Genomic DNA, 13959 nt, shown 5'->3' with positions numbered 1-13959 from the left:
TGGAGAAAGAATCAAGAGTTGGTGTTGTACAGGTTCATTCCGTGAAATCAGTTGGACAATGGATTGTTGGTTTGTGATGAATGTCTCAGAGTTTGTGTTGAATTGCTTACAGGGAAGGAGATGGAATGATTTTAAGAATCAACAACAAGTTTAATGTGTATCGCCAGCTTCTAGCATACAAAGTGTTTGTTGAAAAGCCTCAGTGACCAGTTTCAGCCAAGCTTCTTAGCCTCTGCACCAAGTTCTTTGCGTCGGAATTACAGGGGTTGTGTTCAACTGGTCGGGACATAATTTGAAGTTGATAAAGACACGGACTTTATGCGTCAGATTTGATAGAGTTTTGGGTCTCGCTTTGTGATTGGAAAACAGGGAAGAATACAAGTTTGCTGCCATTGAATCCCAAGTAAATGGAGGAGATAATTCATGAATTTGAGAAGATTTTGGAGATGGGTTTGTATCGAAAATATTGAACTTGCAATCCCTGAAGTTAGAAAAGAAGAACAGTGAGAAAAGCTGCTGCAGATTGAAGTGTATTTCAGAGTATCAAGGTTGAGGAATTTGAATACAAGAGCAATACAGAGCCTTTGATAACCGAGTATGCGGGGAAGGAGGAATGGGTTTATATGCATCTGTCAATTGTTTGAAACACAGAAAGCAGGTGAGAAGAAAAAAAGTCCTGCCATTGAAGATCTCAGAAGACAGGGTTTTGAGTTTGAGAAGGGTCAGAAGACAGGGTTTTGAGTTTGAGAACAACCTCTGATGTCAGCAAAGCCACATAATCGTGTTCCAGTGAAAAACACAGACAAAAAATATTCTGACGATGAGGATATGCCAGAGAGCTTCAAGTGTAAAGGGTTCAGCCACTTTTCCAATGAGTGCACAAATTGAAAGAAATACACTGGTAACAAGAGTTTTGCTGTAACGCTTGATGAAACATCTAACCATTATGATTCCAAAGAGGAGGATGGATCAAGTGTAGCACTCTTTGGTGAAATTATCAATCTTGATGGATGTAGCAATACTTATATCAATATTGATAATTTAGTTGATGAATCTTCATCAAAATCATTGGAGGATGTAATGGATTTTTCGTATATTAATGAAAACTCTGTTAATGTTTCAGGTATACTCTTTGTTTAGATGCTACTATCGTTCCTGAATCGATCTCCAAACCGACATGTCCTTATAGTACCATTGAGGGTCACATACTCACACAATGTTTCAAATAAAAACACAAACTAAGGTATGTCAACAAACTACAACGGAGGGCTAGTCGTTTGGCAAATGTGCTTAAACTTGTTCAAAAGTCCAACCCTGAGGTACCGTAAGTTAACTCTTGATAAGTGCATAATTTAATATTATTTTGTTATCAGTTCCATGCTTTTAGTTGCTATATTTCTTGCAATATACCTTGTATTACTATTATTTTCTTTTGTTTGTCTTATTTAGGTAGAAACATCCAAAATGAGCGAAAAGAGTGCTAAAGCGGACATAAAACGTGATCTTGGACTAAGAACCAGGAGGAACTCGACCAAATTCATGAGTATTCAACTTTATATTGTAGAGAATGAAGAGACAAAATAACACAAAAATAATGAGGTCATTCCGAGTTCGTATGCAAAAGTTATGAGCAAAACCGATTGGATCAAATAGGGCCCAATCCCTACCTACGTCTGGGAATAGGGTAGGACCGATCCATACCTCAAACAAGTGACGAAAATACTTGCCAAAATTGGTTTTCTTAGTTCCGAAATATTTCCAAACCCAAATATTCTTAGGTATATTTAAGGATACTTCCAAATATTTTTCAAGAGAGTTCCGAACAGAGATTTTATCAAGATGCGGAAGGGGAGACAAGAAGACAAGGAGCGACAGCTTGGGTTTTGGGGTTCTTACATTACCGAAAATATTTATCTTTGATTTTATCATATGTATATCATGGGTTTCACTAAATCCATGAGTAGCTAAACTCCTATGTGATTGAGAATGAATTCTAAGTTCTAAACATGATTTGATTTAATATATGAATCTATTTTGATTTCTTCATATGATTATCGTTTGTTTCCACTATGATGAATATTTATGATTGATTTATTGATTTATTTAGGAGACCTATTAAATTAATCCCTTAATTGATTTATTTTGTAACGGGTTAGGATATCCGTAATCGTTGAATAACCCTTACACAAGTAGAAAACGTGAGACCTTGCAGATGGATTCGGTAGAGAAATCGCGTGTAGGAACAATACTAGTAAGTGAATCGATCGTACTGAGTTTAATTGCTAGGACTGAACCTATATTCATAAACCATAAAACATTCGATTAAGTTATATCTTGTAAGTGTACCTCAAGGTGGATCAGATGGATAGAATCTGGTAGCTAAGCATACCTGTTAGCCAGTGATATTAGGATTCTTGGGGGTTGCTAAGTGTACATGTTACCCTATGGTTGGTGATAATCTATGATTAATGACAAATATATAATTATATTACTTTGATGAATGTTTAGTAACGAAAAAGGATTCCTCGATCATACTCCTCATTCTTGATTACATCTTAATTTGTTTGATTTATTTACTTTGTTGTATTTGCAATCTATAAACAAAACCCGCCATTTGTGATATTTGAAAACGGAAAATTCCATGCTCTTCGTATGAACGATCATTGCTTCGATTATATTACCAGTTAATTGTGTGGAAATAAGTGATTTAATGTGTTGCACTCACGACATGCACCAACTCTTCTTCTCCTAAAAGATTGAATGTTTCAAAGGAAAAGGTAAAATATTAAATGAAGAGAAGAGTTCGTGCTAAACGTTTTGTAAAGAAGGGTATTACAAATTCCATGCAGGAACCTAGTGGTGAGCACTTAACTGCTCACCTCAACACAAGTTAATTGTGTTGAAATGTGTATCTTGTCTCATGTGCCCTTAAAAAAGATAATAATTATGCACATTAAGGATTCATATCAAATTTTAATATTATTACTTGGATGTCCACCTTTTATTTGTTCATCCTAATATGTGTCTCAAGTAATGGCATTGAAAAATTTGATATATGTAGAAACTTAAGGAAGGATAAAAGTGACATTTCATTCTTCTTAGGTTTTATGTATGGTAAATATCTTCTTCATCAATACTCGTATCTCTTTCACAATAATTTGGCTTGTTGAGCAATATATTTGTGTTTTCACAAATCCATTTTATTCTTACAAATCATGGGGACTCCAAGCACAACATCTTCTCGTGAAATCTATGCTCCAATGGTTGTTGATGTTCATCCAACTAAAAAGGAACAAGAGATCTCCTATCCTTTTGACTCATCTCTTAAAAGGAAAAAGAGGAATATGAAGAAACCGAGAGCTGACCGCTCCAATAAGAAATGCTTTGCAACTCTTCTTGAAGAACTTAAGAAAACCAAGAAGGAGGTGCAGAGACTGAAAGTGATTCTACAAAAATCTCTTGAACTACAAGAAACAATTTCCAAATAATAACCTAACAGGTTTGGTGGAGTTAACTCTTTTCTTCATGAACCGTATGTTCCAATGCCTATTTTTGATAAGGAGTTCGGAGATGATAAAGAATTTTTCAAGGATTTTAAGTACTAGGAAACTTTTTGTGAGAATTTATTCTTGTGTTCAAGGACGATAACTAGGGTGTGGTATAGCAAATTGTGATTACGCAAGCTATTTCCAACGATCTTTCATCTTGCATGTTTTTAGATTTATTTATTTAAATTCTAGAGTTTTTGGAAGTTGAAGTTGCAGTAATTTTTGGAAGTTGAAGTTGCAGTATATAATCGTTATTGGTTTAATATATTGCAAAGTCTTATGAGATATATACGTCATTTAATTTTTGTAAATTTAACTGGTATCTCATATATGATCAAAAGTTAAATATATTGAGTTTTATAGACTGAAAATAGAACAGCTTTGTGAGAATTTTTCACAGTATTGATCTACTCTTGATCACAATTTTGTGAAATTACTGTACTATTCACTCTGTAATATTTTCTTATGTTGAGTCATACCGATTAAAATTATCTTTTTGTTCGTAACTGGCATTGAGGTTAATTTATGTCGATGTTCAGTATACAAATCCATGTGATTTGTAAATGTCCCACAAAATTCTTCTTTTTCATTAAAGTAATGTCGCTCATGTTGTTCTCTTGGGAATGACAACAAATGGGGGAGAGTTCTTAAATGAACTTGTGCTTAATCTTTATATCTTTGTGGGTGTGTGGCTGTGGAATTTACAGAGGATGCTTGCATCTTAAATCTCCTGGATGAGCACTAAGTATTTTATACTATGTGATATCGTCTAAATAAAAGTTGATACGTAATTCCTTTAAGTCTTGAAGTATCTTTTGATTGAATTCATTACGATCCCATAGTTTTCGTACCTTTGCCAATTTTTATTGACAAAAAAGGGGGAGAATTAATTAGTATTTTCGCACTACATACATATGGTTACGGATCATTATGTAAGGGGGAGTGCATCAATATCTATAGGTTTCACCTATTATGCAAAAGATGTAAGTATTGATTAAGGGGGAGAAACATATCACCATAGTATTACTTCGAAGTTGTGATACAATTGAACTTTGGAGAAGATAATAATACTATGTTTCTGTATAACGACAATTACAAATCTCTTTTCAAAGTTTTTATCCCTTCAACAACAACGATGTTGAGTTGAACACGTTCAAAATCATTGCAACTTAGAGTAACGAATAATTTAAGGAGTTGAAGAACCAAGGAAATCATGCATGGTGGATTTTGGAGTTTTGAAGCTTTATTTTATAAGCCATATGTATTGATAGTTTTGTCACTAAAATTGACAAAAGGGGAGATTGTTAGAGCTTTGGTCGGTCGAACTCACAAGTGTTGCTATATCAATCTTGTTGTCTAATCTAGTTGTCAAAACGATATCTTGATTTCTAGTCTACATTTAGTCAGTCTCAGATTAGGATAGAAATATGTAGTTGAGATTCGGATATCACTGCGTTCTACCATTTGAAGGCGAAGATCAACTGGAGATCTAGAGAACTTCTTCAATAAAGGTAAGTGAAGACTATACCACCTATTTCTCAAATCTTCACCTTTGTATCTATGATATATTGTCACATGACTAAACCATACAGTATATGCATAACAGAAATTTCGAGTCAAGTTTATCTTGAATATCATTCTGAAAATATGCTAAGATTAAGAACATTTGTTCATACTTGATGAATTTGGTGAAAAGCAATTTATTGCTTATGACCTAATTATGACTCAAGATTTAATCATTTGAAAATTAGTCTGGAACCTGATATGTGTTATTGATGTTATTCAGGAATGTTCCATATTGATTATTAGAGAGATGTATAACTACTGTAAATCTGGATACACGACAATATGCATGCCGGTTCACATACTAGGAGAACTACTATAGGTCCGTAGCCGCAGTACATGTACCAAGTACACGTACCGGCGTAGCTATAGTTCGTAAGTGACTTTTTGGTACGCATACCCGGTATCCATACCATATAAATTCTGTAAACTCGTGAACTAAGAAAGGTACGCATACCTAATATGCAAACCAGAAAACATTTGTTGGTTTCAAAACCAAATAAGGTACGCATACCATAAAAGATCTGTGAGTTCCTGAACTCGTTTTTGTCTTAAGGATACACATACCCGGTATACATACTATGACAAGAATATTGACGAACAAGTATAGTACACGTACTTACTCTGTCAAATATTTTCAAATGCATCAGAATTAATTCTATGAGATAATCGGCATTTGAATAACTCTTTAAAAACACTATCTAGACATTTTTGATCATATGTGTGATTCAAGAAAAGTCGTAAAGTGTTACATGAAAATGATTAAGCTTATTGTTCAAGTGGTTAGTATTGGCTAACCGTACATGAACAAGTCTTTGTACACGATTCGGTTATATATGGTTCATCGTAACCAAAGTGTATATTATTCTATGTTAATCTCAAGTAAAGTTTTTCATCTAACAATGATTATTGATTCTTGGTTCCAAAACTACTTAGCTTAAAAACCTAAAGCAAACTTGATCTTGAAAGTCTATATAAGGAGAAACTCAAACAACATGGATCTTTGAATCCATTCTTGTGTGTCATAGTTGTAAGCTAGAGTAGCCCTCTCTTTAAAACCATTTTAGGGTTTAGCGACTAAAAATACTTCATCTAGGGATTCGTGAAGCCATGTCCAACTATCTTTATCTTGATAGTTTGTGTATTCTGATCTTGTTTTGATTGTCGAGCTTTCTCCAACAAACAAGATAGATAGAAATCACAAAGTTTCTTCGTCTCAGACTTTATGATTCCACAAGTTTATACTTTTTCATAAAACCGGATTTTGAGGTTAGCTAGACTTTTTCTATTGCTATCGATTTCCTACCTCACCCTGATCTTTGATCAGAATGGAAATCACATATAGGCTTATCTATGGGAGGCAGATTGGTTTAAAGTCTTCAATTAAGTTGAATCAACTCTTTGGTTGTAAAGAATGTCAGCTAAGGGAATCAATTGCTCAGAGTAATGTTGGGATTCAAGAGGCGTAAAGAGCGCGCCTGTAACTGAATTGCTATGACGGTTTTAATTTGGTCTCAACTACATTCCAGTCCAAAGTTCTGATAGTAGGATAGTGTCTGTAGTGGCTTAATATAGTTTGGTGTTCAAGTCTGGATTAGGTCCCTGGGTTTTGTTGCATTTGCGGTTTCCCCGTTAACAAAATTTATGGTGTCTATGTTATTTCTTTTCCGCACTATATTTTTTATCTTTATAATTGAAGTATCACAGGTTGTACGTAAATCAATCAAAGTAGATATATCCATCCTTGTTTGTTGGATACGACTTGATTAATTCTTGGATATTGATCTTTGGACTTTCCCAAGTACTCTCGCACATAATTAGGTTCACAGACTTGGTTCTGTAAACATTCTAATTGTGTGTGAGAGAGAGAGATATAATCTCTTCATATCTTTCCTGATTGGGATTCATTAAGTTGAACTCTCGGAATTATATTTGAGTTTAATCCATATAGGTTGCCTAAGAAAAAGTTGGTGGTGTATTTTGGTACCCCCACGTTCTTAGAAGTTATCCTACAAAGCTTGCTTGAATATTAGTAAATGAAAAATGATGTTGTTTGGGTTCAAGTCCTCGAAGAAAAATACTTCTAAAATACTGATCCTTTGAAGAGTGATACAAAAATTGAAGGTATTTGGGAAGAGCATATGTGTTAGTCTGGACTGGATCAAAAAATTCTCTATTTGGAAGATTGGTAATGGAGTTAACATACACGTTTAGAGAGACAAATGGTTATCTGAAGAATATATAAATTGGGATAATTAGGACATAAATAATAATTGAAATATGGAGCTAAATGTAATAGAATTGGAAGACGAACACACCAAATTCTGGAATATCCAAATGTTGAACCAAACTCTTCAATCATGATATGCGAACCAATAAATTAAGCATTAAGCTAGTTGTGGATAAAAAAGATATTCTTAAATGATCACCTACAAAAACAGGTAACTTCACCATCAAGTCTATTTACAATGCAATTTTATATGATTAGGTAAATCAGTCAGCATGACATGGAAGACAGCAAAGATTGTCATCTCAAGATCTCTTACATGTGACAACTATGTTTATGAAGTTATCCTTTGATACCATTCATGTCAATATAAGAATTAGCATAAATGTGCGTAATCAAGAGACCACATGCAACATACCGTACGTAATGAAGATGATGAAATTACAACTCATCAGATCATCAATAGCCAATATAGTCGAAGTCTGGAGTTAGATCAAAACATCAGTAAGAGTATAAGCCAGGTGGAAAATTTGCAACCTTGGATAAAAACTTGGACTTATAGAGAATCCTGAATCTCCTTCATCAATCTTCATGCCATTAATATCATTTCCATCACAATGTGATGTCAATAGAAAACCAGATGTGAACTGGTCTTTAAGGATTCTCAAAAAAATCCTAGAAACTCACCACATGATTATGGAATTCTGCAGTAGCACTAAAATTAGTATAATTCAGCAAAACAGTAGACTAGTCAATAACAAGAATATTACACTGCAGAATGCTAGGAGAAACATAACATGAAGAAGACCCTTATATAACTGGGGAAAAAAATGAATGTAGATGCTTTTTACATTGATGATAACAATATTTGTTAAACGACTATAACTTTAAGGTACTTTTCAGGGAAATTGGTGGGGGCGAGAGTTCTGGTGAATTGAAGCAAATATTTTTAGCAACCTGAAGTTCAGATTATATTGGAAGCTGTTAAATAGTTGTTGTAGGTGTCAAAAAAAAAACAAAGTAAAAATGGGGGTATTACGTGAGTTCGGGATATCAAACTTGTACGAAACTCTTTTAAACCTAGAAATGGTCGTCCGAGCACCGCTTCAGTCACAAAGAGATGAGATGGGTTGATCTTAGTGGGAAAAGCAGATTAAGAGTGGGAAATCACGGTGGTGGTGTGATGATATGTGGTTTCCTCGAACTATGAGTATCAAGTTCTTAAACTTAGTTATTACTATATTGAGAATTCTCTGATCTTGATGAGAGATTGCTTGTTGTGAGATAACTTGGTATGTTCAAGATGATTTGTGAATAGATGGAGCTTCCAATTTATAGTAGTAGTAGCACATCAGTCTCCGTAAGAAGTGAAAAGCGTGTTGAAAATAGAAGAATCAAGAAGATGTGAAAAAAGTGGTAAAATCCTTTTTGTATTGCTGGAAGATTGATTACTACTTCTTCATTTATCCTTTCTTTCTCTCAATGTTTACAAGACTTAGTTTCTTTATGTTTTCAGTATGAATTAGCCATAATATCTGTAATAGACCGTAAGATACCCTAAAGAATATCCCCATATGTGACATGTTTGATGAATCAACATGTAGAGTCAATATGCTACTACTGTTGAGTTGACAGAGTTGTATAAGACTACTTGATCAAGTAATTGACTGATGAGTCTCACTGAGACTCAATGATCACTATCAAGTCGAGTAGAGTAGACTACTAGTAGTGATAAGCAATGATCTACAAACAATAAGACTGCGTGACGAGCTCTAACCAATACGATGTGAGCGATGATGTTTAAAAATGAGCTCTAAGCAATAAGGTGTGAGCAATGGGCTCTAATGATGCCAGTCGCGGGAAATTGAGTATATTGAGTGCTATGACACTTCATGGCACTGCACATGACTATGAAGGAATCAATAAGTGATGATCCAAAATGTTGAGATATATAGTTGAAATAGTTAGTAGTTGATGCTCTTAGACCGGGGTATCAAATCAGAGTACCAATAGCTTACGACATCAAATAGAGAGGTTAAAGCATCGAGACGTGGGCAATACATCATACAAATGTGGTGCCAAAAAAGGTAAAGACTACTGCACCAGCAAAATGGAGGAACCAGTACTGGCAAGTAATAATGCTGCCTCATGGATCCAGTGTCAGTGCTGGTATGAGAGTGGTGTAGGCGCATGCACACAAGCATTGGCATTCCAGCACTGGGATGGGCGATGTGCTGGTGCAATATGTACTAGTGATAGAAAGTGTCAGCGTTGGCTTATCAACGCTGGAGAGGCAATGATGTCGTAGTCATGGACATACCAATGACGTTTGGCTTTGTACTGTTAACATACTTTGTGTCTTATGCATTTGTATTCATACACAAGAGGCATTTTGTATCGTGCCACCAATATTGATATCTGACGTCGAGAGGGGATATAATCAAATTTCTTTATAATAGTATGATACCCATCTAGAAGCTTAATATTTATTTGATGACAAGATCGGGGAATAGAATAACACAATAATATGTTACGAGTATATATATATATATATATATTTTTTTTTTTGTAGAATCATAACATCTGGAAAGAATTACAACAAGCACCAGCGTCACTTTGTGGATTTAATGTGTTGTAGAATACTTATATATATATACGAATGTTGAGAGTTCATCTAGATAAATCTCTAGCCTATACACGTATATATAAAAGGTATAATGATGGTGTTGAACACTTTAACCATTAAAGTATGTATTGTTAATTTCTGAGATTAGATATACAAATCGTATATATTTCTGTTATGGGACCATTGATATTTTACGATTTTCGTCTTTGGAGAAAATCACCATCAACAATGAGTAGACAGCTAAAGCTCGAGTATCTCATCATGGAAGGTGACAATAAGTCTATGGTGGATGATATTTGTAATGACTTTATGTATGTCATGTGGGAAGATCAATACATCACTGATGATGCTAAGGTTTTATTGCATTCAGTATTAATGTGTGTTTTAGTCATAGAGATAGTAACAAGGCGGCTGATAAAATTACCAATAAGTATAGAAGAGTTAATACTTGTACCATGGATTTTGGGGAGGATCTTCCTCAAGTTGTTAGGAATCAAATAGTTCGGGATTATTTTCTTTTTAGTGTGCAAAATGGTGTCATGTTTCAAGCAGTCAATATGAGGATCGAGTCCATTTTAAGGTTTGTGTGTTGTTACTTTTAGTTTGTTTCTGCTTGCTTTTGTTTCAGTTTGTAATACTCTTTGCGCTTAATAAAATCCATGGTTTTTCTTTAAAATAAATAAATAAACAGGTTAAACATGCAAGCCAGCAAAGAGGAAAGCATAAAAAATCCTCTAAAAAACCTAGTGTTCAAAAGCGAAGAAGGTTTGGTGAAATCTTCTCAAAAATACAGATATGTATGACTCGTGGTTGCGGAATACTGAACCGATTAAGCAATATACGTAAATCCATCAAATTTTTAATCGATGGACGTGTAAGGGAATCACTAAGGACGGCTTAGAAAAAGGGTTGGTTGTTTGACTTGTATCAATCGTGAATATTATATTTACTAATCATAAATATCTTAGTATATTTTCTTACACGAGTGAGTCCAAAAAGTTTATTTTGTAAACTATTTTTCTTGTAAAAAAAATTAAACCCCGATGTGAGTGTTTGTGCTTCTTTCCATATTTAAATTGTATAAACATATTAAGGGATGCTTGTTGAAATATGAGTTTCTTTATTAGTGGTTATGAGCTCGCATATGACATTCCATATATTGTGACCTAAGTAGGTGTATAGGTCACAAGCCCTTGTACAAGATCTGAAGTTCAAACTAAAACGAACGCTTAAGTAATAATTACAAGACTTCAAAATAGAAAATCTCAATGCCTAATAGAAGAATTCCATCTATAAATAACCTGATCAGCTGGAACCCTAGAAAAACATCCAAATTATAACGCAATAACGTCATGACACACACAACGAAAAAATTCCCTCTAAATTGTGATTCAAAGTGTATTATCAAGTTTACCCATTTATTTCCTTTGTCTCTTTCAAATTCTAGCTTTTGTTGCTAAAGAAATACAGAAAAATATGAAGAGTTTTTTATGGGGTTCATCTTTGAATACAAAGAAGATAAGTTGGGTTTCATGGTCCAACGTGGTGTTACCTAAAGCGAGGGGAGGTTTAGGTATAAAAAAGTTGAGAAATTAAGAACTCCCAACTGTAAGAGAGTGTCTACGGCTATATTTTCCTAGCTATAACTTGAACTTTCGGCTTGAAAACCTAGTCGTAATTGTTTCTGATACTTATTAAAAAAAAAAATCGGCTGGGAGTTGTTCATTTCCCAACCGAGAAAGTAATTTACGGTTGGGAGATATTCAATTTCGTGTCGTAAATTATTATTCACGATTGGGTCGACAATATTTCCCAATCGTAACTACAAAAAAGCCCAGATTTTTCCTGATTTCTATCGGTACTGAATCAATAAAATTGTTATTGGAAATCAAGTATAAGGTTCTCCTGAGTGTTTCAAAAAAAAAAAATCAAAACATTTTCAAAATCATCTTATTGAATAAAAAGAAATAGAGAAAAAACTTGATGATTTTTTTATCTTCTGATTTCCAGAGAATTAGTTGCATGATACTAAATCTTATTCTATATACTAATCAAGTTTAGTTAATGACCATAATTAACGCTAATCAAACAAGGGGTACTTTAGCAATTATTGAAAATAGTTGGATAAAAGGTTATAAAAATTACTACGAATGACCTAGTGAAGCCCCCAAAATCCCATCCGGTGTGCAGCCCCAATAATAAGATTTTTGTTTTTGCCCTGCATCTTATTTTTCCCGCATGCAATGAAATGAAATTATCTTCAATGAAAAACTCATTTTACCTTTAAAATGCCGGTAAAAAATAATTCCATATCCACCAGGTGAACTTACATTAGAAAAAAAAATGACCACACTTTCGGTTTCAGGAGGATTTTAACTGGCCGATCCAATTCGGTTTTCAAAGCATATGGGAAGATGAAGACGAGAGAAATTGGGTCTAAGTTTTTGATACACTAATAATCAAGGGAAAATCTCTTGCATACATCATCAGGGAAACTTAGATGAACAACTTCAAACAGTTTTTTTTTTGCTGAGAAACACACCTTTAAATTAAGAAAGAAAAGAGTTACAGATTACATTTAGGTTTCCATCCCTAATAATAGAATTCAAAAAAGAAGGAATAGAGACCCAATAACCCTTAAGACTAAGTCTCCTAGCCTGTAGAGCTAGACGATCTGCTAAGATATTATTCACACGCTTTATATACATAACTTAAAAAGACAAATAACTAGAAATTAAACGCCGACAATGCTCGACAAGATCACTGCTTCTCCAAGCTACATTGATATTGTCTTCATTGCTGAACTGAACAAGCTGTAGACAGTCACTAACGATAACGACTCTGGTAAGATGCATCTCTTATGCCCAAGAGATGGCCAAAATTAGAGCAGCTGCCTCAGCACCTACTGCATCTGACATCAACCCAAAGTCGGAAGGAGATATTTTTACATTACTTGCAATGTCACACCAAATAACACCCAAACCCATATTATAGTCTTTGAAAGAACCATCAATAAACATAATATGATCCACCTCTACTCTAGGGATCTTATTATCTGGAAGAGAAAAACTTGAAGTAGCCAGAGGAGAGATATAAGTATTAATCATCCTCTTCGTATCCAAAATAACCTTATTCAGGTCAAAAGAAATATTCTTGAACATCACATCACATCTAAGCTTCCATATACACCACATTACAGTAGCTCCAATACTAGGACAAGAAACATTATTAGGGGAAACACCTAACTCAGAATCATGCCAATACAGGAAATAATCGTCTAACCATTCCATATCCATGTTAATCAAGTGAAGTAAAGAAAGACCAAACCAAATGTGTTTAGCAACAGAACAATTTATAAAAAGATGCATAACTGTTTCTTCATGCAGCTGACAAAGAGGACAGAGAACATCCACTTCATGTTTATAGAACTTAATCAAAGAGTTAACTGATAGCATAAGCAAAGATTTTCCATTGAAAGAATTTAATTTTGGGCAGACAGTCTATAGCCCACACTTTCCTCTAAAAAGCAGAATCTTCAGAAGAAGGGAAGTCATTCATATATACTCTGTATGCAGATTTAATGGTAAACTCACCATTCCTAGTGTGAGACCACATCAAGGAATCACTCTGATTAAGATTTAATCTAATTGTCTTAATCCTAGTAACTTCGTTAGCAGAGAAAAGGGATGAAAGCAAACTATCATTCCAACAACCATTTTGAATATCGAAGAGTTCATTAACAAAAATATAATCACTATGATAAGAAAGCCTGGCACCGGAGGTTTTAAATTCCCTGAGATCCAGTTTGTAGACCAAATACGAGTAGAGACACCATCATTTATATTTACCACTGAGTTGGCTTTAATAAACTGAATACCATTAACAATGCTTTTCCAGATCCATGAAGAGGTATTAGCCGCTTTATCTATTTCTAATAAGTTTTGATAAGGAAAATACTTGTCTTTCATAAAACGAGAGATTAAGAAATTGGGATT

This window comes from Papaver somniferum, chromosome 3 (genome assembly GCF_003573695.1).
Source record: "Papaver somniferum cultivar HN1 chromosome 3, ASM357369v1, whole genome shotgun sequence".
In the NCBI taxonomy this organism is placed as follows: Eukaryota; Viridiplantae; Streptophyta; class Magnoliopsida; order Ranunculales; family Papaveraceae; genus Papaver; species Papaver somniferum.
The sequence above is the reverse complement of the archived record's forward strand: the minus strand, read 5'-3'. Positions refer to the sequence as shown.